We start from the raw sequence: 11605 nt of genomic DNA on the forward strand, positions 1-11605 counted from the left end.
TCATGTCATGTCATGTCATGTCATGTCATGTGCTCAGACACTAAACAAGGAGACAACTACCCACAAACCCCCATAGCAAAACATCCCTATACATAGGACCTTCAATCAGAGGCAACGAGGAACAGCTGCCTCCAATTGAAGGTCAATCGAAAACACTAAACATAGAAATAGAAAGACTAGACTAGAACATAGAAATATACTAACATAGAACATAGCCCAACAAACCCCGAAACACTCTAAACAAACACCCCTCTTACATAATAACATAACCCAACAAACCCCAAACCACATAAAACAAACACCCCCTGCCACGTCCTGACCAAACTACAATAACAAATAACCCCTTTACTGGTCAGAACGTGACACATAGAGCCTTATATACTGCTATCTAAACCTACATAAACATGATTCACTGGAACGGTTTCCACATATGACTAGCTCCATCTCTATCTTAACTTAAAGAATATATTTTGGGCATTCTGCCAGATGTTCCTCCGGAGTCCCTCCTCCATTGATCAGACACAGGCAGGAACCAAGGATTGTTTATGACGCCAACATATATCATTACACTAACATATAATAAGTTACATCATCCAATTGGTATGCTATTGTACGGCAGGATAAGAAGTATGATCCAATACGTTTTATAAATCGTATGATATTGTATGACCGCTATTCCATTCATAATGTAACCAAATGTGACATAATATATAATACTAAATGGAGTGGAGCAGATTTACTCACAGAATAATACCAATTGCCCTAAGACCCCGTTGGTCACCAATCTTCCCTGTGACAAATGTATCCAAAAATATTGTGTGGACTACTTCTTACAATGTTTACAAAGAAAATGTACGAATTCTGTTGAATTTCTGCCATTGTTGGTATGACGGATTACGGGGATAACATTTTTGTTTTATAATTTGTTTTACTGTAAATTACAATATACTTTAAAGGTAGACTCAGCTAAAATGACATTGCCATGATCAACATCGCCGATATTGAGATGGGCGAGATGCGAGACTTCGCTTTCACACAGATCTGTGCATGTGCACGGGTTCACTACAAGCTGTTATAGCTTGGTAGCAACGGGACCAAAACAGTGGAGAAGTTGAGCCTCGCACTTCAACGCTCTTAATTACTGCAGAAATTGACCCACTATACAATTTACTTTCTGCATCTACACCATATCGCTTCGTCTACCTTTAATATTTAAGTTCTTGTAGTCAAAATATGAGTTGGTAACTCAGACCATAACTTTAGTTTATCGAAGAGAGTTACTGCATGTTTGGGTCTACAGCATCCAGTGTATACTCTGGGGCCTTATTGGGGAGGTAGGTTTGACTGATATGGTGTGCATTTGACCTAGTAGATGTCATCACAGTAGGAGTGTGGGGAAAGTAGATTTAGCTGATAGAGCCTCTGCAGTGTTTGGGAAAGCAGTAGCCTTTCTTCAAGTTATGAGGTGGGATTTACTTTTAGCTTTATTTATTTAGACCAAAGAAAACAAGTGATAGACAACAACACAGAAAGAAAAATGTGATAAAGAAAATATGGTGTGCAGGTGTGGTTGGAAGCACAAGGGCTTATATGAAAACCACATCACAGAAAAAACAATATATAATACATAAGTACAACATTTTTAAAGGTTGGTTAAAACAGATAACAAAACCTACTAATTATAAATATATAAATTCATTGACCAGTGATGTGAATGTGTGAGAGTTAGGCTATGTGGAGGAGATTACTGAGCAGTTTGGTTCTTCAGGCTGACCCCCAGTCTTCGCTTGAAGTTATTGAGGGGTGATTATGTTTTGGCAAAGTGAAGATGAGAATTCCAGGGTATGTTACCTCTGTATCTGATAGAGAATTGACTATGTGAGGTGCGGCAGTGGGATAGGGTGAAGGCGTCACACCCTGATCTGTTTCACATGTCTTGTGATTGTCTCCAACCCCCACCAGGTGTCTCCCATTACCTCATGTGTATTTAGACCTGCGTTTTCTGTTTGTCTGTTGCCAGTTCGTCTTGTCCCGTCAAGTCCTACTAGCGTGTTTCCGTGTTTCCTGTGCTCTAGTTTTTGCTTTTCATGTCTTCCCAGTTCTGACCTTTCTGCCTGTCCTGACCCTGATCCTGCCTGCCGTCCTGTACCTGCCTGACTCTGATTTGGATTACGACGCTTTGCCTGCCTTGACGATTGCCTGCCACTTGTACTGTAATAAACTCTGAGACTCGTACTATGCGCCTTCTGTGTCTGCATCTGGGTCTTAGCCTGAGCCGTGATAGTACGAACTGGCCATGACTGACCCAGCAGACTCGGACCAGCTCCGCAACGCTGTCTCCTTCCAAGGAGCCACCATTGGAAGACACGAGGAGTTACTGCAAAGCCTTATGGAGGGACTCCATAGCCTGGCAGAACGCCATGAACATGCGTTCAGTACATTGCTGGAGCAATTCCGTGGATTCCCAACTAGGTAGCAAGCCACATCAGTAATCCCCCAAACTCTCAGCAACCCCGCCACCAACGGCACTTCTTCCCAGCCTACCCCAGTGTCCTGAGAACCTTGCTTACCTCCTCCGGAGCTTTATGCTGGAGATTCTGGAACCTGCCGAGCGTTTCTCTCCCAGTGCTCCCTCATCTTCAAGCTGCAGCCTTCTTCGTTCCCCTCAGACCGCTCGCAGATAGCATTCTTGATAACGCTGATGTCCGGGCGGGCACTCGCCTGAGCTATGGCGGTGTGAGAGCAACAGTCCACTGTTTGCCTCAGTCTGGAGGAGTTCGTGGCAGAGGTACGTAAAGTGTTCCATTCTCCATTGTCCGGGAGAGAGTCTGCTCCAACTACGTCAAGACTCCTGTAGTGTGGCAGACTACGCAGTGGATTTTTGCACGTTGGCTGATGAGCTGCCTGGAAACTGGAAGCCCTGTTCGACATGTTCCTTCACAAATTATCGGAGGTGATTAAAGATGAGCTCGCAGCCCAGGAGCTGCCCATGGATGTCGACTCCCTCATAGCCTTGACACTCTGGATTGATGGGCGGCTACAGGAACGTAGGAGGGAGAGGGGATCTGTTCCTTGTCGCCCTCACTCATCCTCTAATTCCACCTTGCCTCTGAGGAACCCCGGAAATCCCCGAAGTCTACATTTCTGAGAGAATCCGGTGTCACCCGAGTTCCCTCTGAAATCACAGAGGCCTGTCGACTCGCCTCCTCCGGAGTCCATGCAACTGGGCAGGGCTAGATTGTCTCCTACTGAGTATTCACGCAGACGGAGCACCAAGAGCTGTCTGTATTGTGGAGCTACAGGACATTTCTTATCTACCTGCCCATTCAAAGACCAGGCTCATCAGTAGGTATGAGTACACTGGTGAGCCGTACCGGGAGTTTCCAACCTCTCACTACTCGTAAACCCCTCTATGCTACCCAGTTGTGGGGAGACCAGTCCAAATCCATCCGGGTGCTCATTGACTCTGGGGCCGATGAGAGCTTTGTGGACACTACCATGGTGTTGGAGCTGGGTAACTCCACTTAACCCCTTTCCATCCCGATGGACGTCAGAGCGCTGGATGGGCGCTCTATTGGCAGAGTCACCTACAATACGGTTCCTATCAACCTGCGAGTGTCAGGCAAACACAGTGAGTCTCTGCCCCTGGAGTCTCCTCATGTACCCATGGTTTTGGGGTTTTCATGGCTCCAGTGGCACAACTCCCTAATCGACTGGGCTACGGGTTCCATCATGGGTTGGAGTCCGTTTTTCCATGCACATTGTCTGAAGTCGGTGCAGCGTGCCCCGGGACGTCTCCCTGCGGGCTTGGGTAAAGCCTTGGATCTTTCCGCCGTTCCCGCGGAGTACCAGAATTTATGGGAGGTTTGCAACTCTGCCCGCGTCACATCTCTTCATCTGCATCGGCCTTCTCCCGGGCACCGCACCGCCTCGGGGCAACTTTATTCCCTGTTGGGTCTGGAGACCAAAGCGATGGAAAGGTAGATTGAGGACTCTCTCGCTGCAGGGATTAGGCATCCATCTGCCTCCCCCGATGGAGCAGGGTTCATCTTTGTAGAGAAGAAGGACAAGACCCTACGTCCGTATATTGACTCCTAGGGTCTTAATGCCCTTACGGTTAAAAACCATTACACGCTACCACTCATCTCCTTGGCTTTGAGCCTCTCCAGGGGGCGGTCATCCTCTCCAAGTTGGACCTTCGGAACGCCTACCATTTGGTTCGGATACGGGAAGGAGACGAGTGGAAGACAGCCTTTAACATGGACAGTGGGCACTACGAGTACCTGGTGATGCTGTTCGGACTGACCACCGTTCCAGGCCCTGGTCAATGATGTGCTCCGTGACATGTTGTACCAATTTTTGTTTGTCTACCTCGACGACGTCCTCATTTATTCCCGGTCAGCTCAAGAGCACATCCTCCATGGCCGATAGGTCCTCCAGCATCTCTTGGAGAACCAGCTTTTCGTGAAGGCGGAGAAATGTGAGTTCCATAGCTCCACCATCTCCTTCCTAGGATACGTCATCACTGCAGGCAATATCCAGATTGACCCTGACAAGGTGAGAGCGCTGGTGGATTGGCCTCAACCCACATCCAGAGTGCAGCTGCAACTTTTCCTGGGGTTTGCCGTCGTTTTGTACGGGTTTACAGCACCCTTGCTTCCACCCTCTCTGCACTCACCTCTCCCAAGGTTCCGTTCATATGATCTCCAGCAGCTGAACGGGCGTTCTCAGACCTCATGCAGCAATTCACTACAGCTCCCATCTTAATACATCCCGTCAGTTCGTGGTGGAGGTCGATGCCTCGGAAATCAGAGGGGGGGGGCTGTTCTGTCCCAGCATTCTGCCCAGGACCAGAAGCTGCATCCCTGCGTCCTCCTTTCCCATCGTCTTAACCCCGCTGAGAGGACCTATGACGTTGGAAATCAAGAATGAATAGTCGTTGGAGGAGTGGAGGCACTGGTTAGAAGGGATGGAACATCCATTCTTGGTGTGGACCGACCATAAGAACTTGGAATATCTTCGCACTGCCAAGCCCCTCAACTCCAGGCAGGCGAGATGGGCCCTGTTATTTACTCATTTCCATTTCACTATCTCCTACTGCCCAAGAATGTGAAGCCTGATGCACTCTCACATCTGTACAGCCTCGCTACTTCACCATCGGACCCCGAGACCATCCTTCCTACTTCCTGTTTAGTGACTGCTATCATCTGGGGAATAGAGAGTCTGGTCCGCAAGGCGCAGTGTTCCCAGGGAGGGGGGCCCGGCTAACCAGATGTTTGACCCGGATTCTGCCCGTGTTCCGGTCCTGGAATGGGCACATTCTTCGAGACTCACCTGTCATCCTGGCTCCCGTTGGATCTTGGCTTTCATCCGACAACATTTTTGGTGGCCCACCATGGTTCCTGACGTCTCCACGTTCATTGCCGCCTGCACTGTGTGTGCGCAGAACAAGACTCAGTGGCAAGCTCTGTTACTCCCTGTTCCTCACTGCCTCTGGTCCCATATATTCTTGGACTTCGTCATGGGTCTCCCGCCGTCAGATGGCAACACCACCATCCTTGCTGTGGTGGATAGGTTTTTCAAGGCCGCCCATTTTATCCCCCTTCCTAGGTTTCCCTCAGCTAAGGAGACGGCCCAGCTCATGGTGCAGCACATCTTCCAGATTCATGGACTTCCGGTCTACATGGTCTCCGACCGCGGTCCTCAGTTCTTATCCCGGTTCTGGAAGGCGTTCTGCACCCTCATTGGGTAGTTGGCCAGCCTGTCCTCTGGTTTTCATCCCTAGTCTAACGGCCAGTCGGAGCGAGCCAATCAGGACCTGGAGACGACTCTTTGTTGCCTCATCTCCACCAATCCCACCACCTGGAGACAGCAACTCGTGTGGGTGGAATACATCCGCAACACCATTCGCTGTTCTGCTACCCGCAAACTTTCCCCCGATTTTATTGGCCCTTTCCCCATCTATAAGGTCCTTAGCCCCTCTGCTGTTTGCCTTCTGTTGCCTCGCAACAGAACTTGCATCTGAATCTCTCATGGCTTCACGTTAAAAACAAATTACTATCTAGTCTTCTGATTTTCTTCAGGAATGTTATATTTTTCAAAAAACCACAGTATTTTTCAGTCCAGTTAGTACATACTAGCAACACGCATAACTACCAAACCAGACAGGAAAATTCATGGCAGTTAAAATAACCCAAGCCAAGTACAAATCACCTTAAATCTATAGTTTTATATAGAGCCATAGCTGAATGGAACCAATCCATATTTCTCAGGCAAAAAGTAAATCCACCTTCAAGAGAAAAATAAAAGAACATCTAATGTGATAGACCATATGACTGGACAGCAAATAGAAAGCATCAACTGAATATTAAATGTGTTTCCTGTCAGGTATTTTAATTATCTGTATTGTCTATTTGTTGACTGTTTGTGAAGTCTTGATAGTGGTTGTTTGTAATGTCTTGTTAATTGGTGTTGGACCACAGGAAGATTAGCTAGCGTTACGGCATTACCTAATGGGGATCCTAATAAAAATGACGAATTCTGTTGTCCCGCAGCCTCCATATACATCCCACTTTCCATGTATCTAGAATTAAACCCGTCTCACAGCCCTCCTGTTTTATACCTGCGTTTTCAGTTTGTCTGTTGCCAGTTCGTCTTGTCAAGTCCTACCAGCGTGTTCCCGTGTTTCCTGTGCTCTAGTTTTTGCTATTCCTAGTTCTGACGTTTCTGCCTGTCCTGACCCTGATTCTGCCTGCCATCCTGTACCTGCCTGACTCTGATTTGGATTACGACGCTTTGCCTGTCTTGACCTACCGATTGCCTGCCCCTTGTGCTGTAATAAACTCTGAGACTCATACTATCCGCCTCCTGTGTCTGCATCGGGGTCTTAGCCTTAGCCGTGATAGAAGGTTATCGCAGTGTCTTGTGTTACATAGATAGATTTCAGAATTAACCTGGAAGAATCCATTGAAAGGTTTAGGTAAACTGTGCAGATGTTTTAAACAATAATTTTGATTCAATTAATTTAGCCAACTCAGTCATGGCCAAATTTTCAGAATGTTTCCAGGTAAGCAAATATGTTAAAAGGCACACACCTATCTATATAAGGTCGCACAGTTGACAGTGCATGTCAGAGCAAAAAACCAAGCCATGTGTAAGGGCTGTCGTGAGAGAGAGTAGACCAAGGTGCAGCGGAGTTAGTGTTCATCATTGAATATTTAATCACAGAAAGAACACTATACAAACAAAACAAGAAAACTGACAGCCAAACAGTCCTGTCAGGTGCAAACACTAACAGAAACAATTACCCACAAAACCCAAAGGAAAAACATGCTCCTATTGTGTGACTCCCAATCAGCAACAACGAGCTTCAACTGTGCCTGATTGGGAGCCACACATGGCCCAAAACAAAGAAATACAAAAACATAGAAAAAGGAACATAGAACGCCCACCCAATGTAACACCCTGGCCTAACCAAAATAAAGAACAAAAACCCCTCTCTATGGCCAGGGCGTTACACCATGAGGTCAAAGTAACTGTCCGTAGAGCTCTGACACAGGATTGTGTCGAGGCACAGATCTGGGGAAGGATACCAAAACATTTATGCAGCATTGAAGGTCCCTAAGCACACAGTGGCCTCCATCATTCTTAAATGGAAGAAGTTTGGAACCACCAAGACTCTTCCTAGAGCTGGCCGCCCAGCCAAACTGAGCAATTGGGGGAGAAGGGCCTTGGTCAGGGAGGTCACCAATAACTTATGGTCTGATGGTGGCAGCATCATGCTGTGGGGATGTTTTTCAGTGGCAGGGACTGGGAGACTAGTCAAGATCGAGGGAAAGGTGAATGGAGCTAAGTACAGAGAGATCCTTGATGAAAACCAAGACCTCAGACTGGGCCGAAAATCAAGACCTCATACTGGGCCGAAGGTTCACCTTCCAAAGGGACAATGACCCTAAGCACATAGCCAAGGCAACGCAGGAGTGGTTTTGGGACAAATCTCAGAATGTCCTTGAGTGGCCCAGCCAGAGCCCGGGCTTGAACCCAATCGAACATCTCTGGAGAGACCTGAAAATAGCTGTGAGGCGACACTCCCCGTCCAACCTGACAGAGCCTGAGAGGAAGAATGGGAGAAACTCCCCAAATACAGAAGCTGTATTCGCTGCCAAAGGTGCTTCAACAAAGTACTGAGTAAAGGGTTTGACTACTTATGTAAATGTAATATTTACATTGTTTAAAAAAAAACATTTGCAAAAAATAAAAATAAACTGTTTTTGCTTTGTCATTATGGGTTATTGTGTGTAGATTGACGAGGGGGGGAGAATTTTATGCATTTTAGAATAAGGCCTTAACATAACAAAATGTGGATAAAGGCAAGGGGTCTTAATACTTTCCGAATGCATTGTAGATTAGGAATAACAAAGGTCCAATTATCCTGGCCCTGGTAGATGCACAGCCGTTTGCATAAACACATTGTTTTCTATCCTAAACATAACTATATAGCCAATCATATGTATAATCATGAAAACCGTAATAATGCAATTTAGAAAGTAATATTTCAGGATCAACCGTGTCAAACGCTTTGGATAAATCTAAAAAGAAGCCAAGAGTGTATTCATTGTTGTTCGGGGCTGTAAAGATATGGCTCTTTACAGGGCTGTAAAGATTTTATCTGTGGAGTAGTTTTTACGAAAACTATATTGATGCTCTTATAGAATAATTTAAATATTTTAACATTCTCTTAAAACTTCTTCAGGATCGGTGGGTCCTTCACGGGATGGTTGAGCTAACGTAGGCTAATGCGATTAGCATAAGGTTGTAATTAACAAAAACATTTCCCAGGACATAGACATATCTGATATTGGCAAAAATGTTAAATTCTTGTTAATCTAACTGCACTGTCCAATTTACAGTAGCTATTACAGGGAAATAATACAATGTTATTGGTTGAGGAGAGTGCACAGTTATGAACTTGAAAAGTTATTAATAAAACAATTAGGCACATTTGGGCAGTCTTGATACAAATTTGGAACAGAAATGCAATGGTCCATTGGATCAGTCTAAAACGATGCGCGTACACTGCTGCCATCTAGTGGCCAACATCTAAATTGCACCTGGGCTGGAATAATACATTATGGCCTTCCGCTTGCCTTTCAAAGATGATGGTACAAAACAAATACAAAAAAACTGTAGTTTTTGTCTTTGTATTTTCTTTTACTAGATCTATGTTATATTCTCCTACATTCATTTCACATTTCCACAAACTTCAAAGTGTTTCCTTTCAAATGGTATCAAGAATATGCATATCCTTGCTTCAATGCCTGAGCTACAGGCAGTTAGATTTGGATATATCATTTTAGGCGAAAATTGAAATTAAAGGGCGGATCCTTAAGAAGTTTTAAACACCAATTTTTCTAGGATTTTTGAAACATGTTAGTACAGATATTGTGTGATAATTTGTAAAAGATCTTGGATCCACAGATTTATAGAGGGGGATAACTTTAGGAACAATACCAGTTTGCATAGATTTGGTGAAGGATTCTCACCTTCATCCCTGGATTGGTCCATGCCTGTCATTTTGCAAGCAAAGACTCATCCACTGTGGTCATATCTGGGTTTTCAGAGGGACTCAGGGACCTGACACTCCTGCCTAACACCAAGTACATATCGGTGTTAATTAAATGATGGACGGAGGTAAATCATGATTATGACTGTAAGTACACTGTAAGGAAAAACTGTCATTTACACGATAATTGTGGGTATTATCAACAGTAAAATACTCTGAAAGGTTTTACTGCAGCATACTCTAAATTATGGTGCATTGTGAGGAGATGTTGTGACCTGTGAAATAATTGCTGTATTTCTAATGGTACTGTAATTCCACCCCACAGAATGCAGTACTGTACCATATCTTTGGAGCACAAAAAACCTTTTGACCAGTAATGGGTGCATGGTATTGTTGTTTCTGGCTCATTAACATATTTTGAGGCATGCCTTTTAAGAGGCTATATTTGTTGTATCTGTGAGTGAGTATGCTGTACCAATTTAACTCCTATCTGGTTATAGTGGCCCATCAATTTAACATTTATAGGGGACAGATTGGAATGGCAGCAAGTCTTAAACCTTAAACGGTTGAGAATTTGGACATGTCCTTTTGGTCTGTTTTGCCTTGGAGTTGCTGCCAGTTTGGACGCCTTTGTAGAGGCCTCTAGAAAGACTGTAACACCCTGATCTGTTTTACCTGTCCTTGTGCTTGTCTCCACCCCCTCCAGGTGTCACCCATCTTCCCCATTATCCCCTGGGTACTTATACCTGTGTTTTCTGTCTGCCTGTGCCAGTTCATCTTGTTTTGTCAAGTCAACCAGTGTGTTACTCCGTGCGCCTGCTTTTTCCTTTTCGCTGTTTTTGCTAGTCCTTCCGGTTTTGACCCTTTACTCTGAGCCCGCCTGCCTGACCATACTGCCTGCCCTGACCTCGAGCCTGCCTGCCACTCTGTACCACCTGGACTCTGACCTTGTTATGATCTTTTAGCCTGTCCCTTGGATGCTAATAAATATCAGAGACTCAAACCATTTACCTCCCGTGTCTGCATCTGGGTCTCGCCCTGTGCCCTTTTGAAGACAAGTGATATAAAACACAAAATATTCATTCATAGGCTGTAATGTGTAAACATATTTAACCAAACAGTCAACCTACTTGTACCAATCCCTTGTGCAGTAAAATACTGTGAAATACAAACCCCTCCTTTACAGTATAATACAGTCAATTGTATGGTATTGTACCGTGTGTCATTAATACACAGTCATTACACAGCTTTGATACCATATCTATATAGGTGTACTGTAATATGAAATACCAAATTTTTCTTGCCACTGAGATGCCTGTAAATTACTGTCAAATTCACGGCAACCCCTTTACAGTCAGTATAGTAATAATAATAATGGATTGATTTTATATAGCAGTTTTCATTACAAGTAGAATTTCAAAGTCGCTTTAAAAACAACAACAAAAATGAGGGGGGGGGAAACTATAGGTATCTGGCAGTTCTTGGGAAATAGTCCTGAGCTTTGACATCCTCTGACTCCACATCTAGGCAGAGAAATCGTCTGCATGATGTAGGAATACAGAAAAAAAATCTCATATATCATCATATATAAATACACTATGTTTGGTCTTTTGTTTCAATGTTACAGCTGAAGCACTTGTCTAGCGTGATTAGTCATTCTATAGTGTAAACCATGGATAGATTACTGGAGTGTGAAAACTGTTTTATTGACCATTAGCAACACCATGGAAAGGATGACTCATTTTCCCTCTCTGCTGTTAAGCATTTACTGATGCAAAGTAATCGCTGAACTAAACATACCATGCATACAAGTCCCAAGACGTGCTTTACATCCCCAGGTGTACTCCACTGGAGTGGGACTATTCATGTTTCAGTTTTCAATTGTTAATATGAATGTTTTGACTGAATCTATTTAACTGTATCTACTCTCTAAAACATTTTTGGGGTATTTTATTAGGCTCCCCCATTAGCTGTTGCAAAAGCAGCAGCTACTCTTCCTGGGGTCCACACAAAACATGAAACATAATACAGAATGACATAATA

The sequence above is a fragment of the Salmo trutta genome, chromosome 30, assembly GCF_901001165.1.
Source record: "Salmo trutta chromosome 30, fSalTru1.1, whole genome shotgun sequence".
Classification (NCBI taxonomy): domain Eukaryota; kingdom Metazoa; phylum Chordata; class Actinopteri; order Salmoniformes; family Salmonidae; genus Salmo; species Salmo trutta.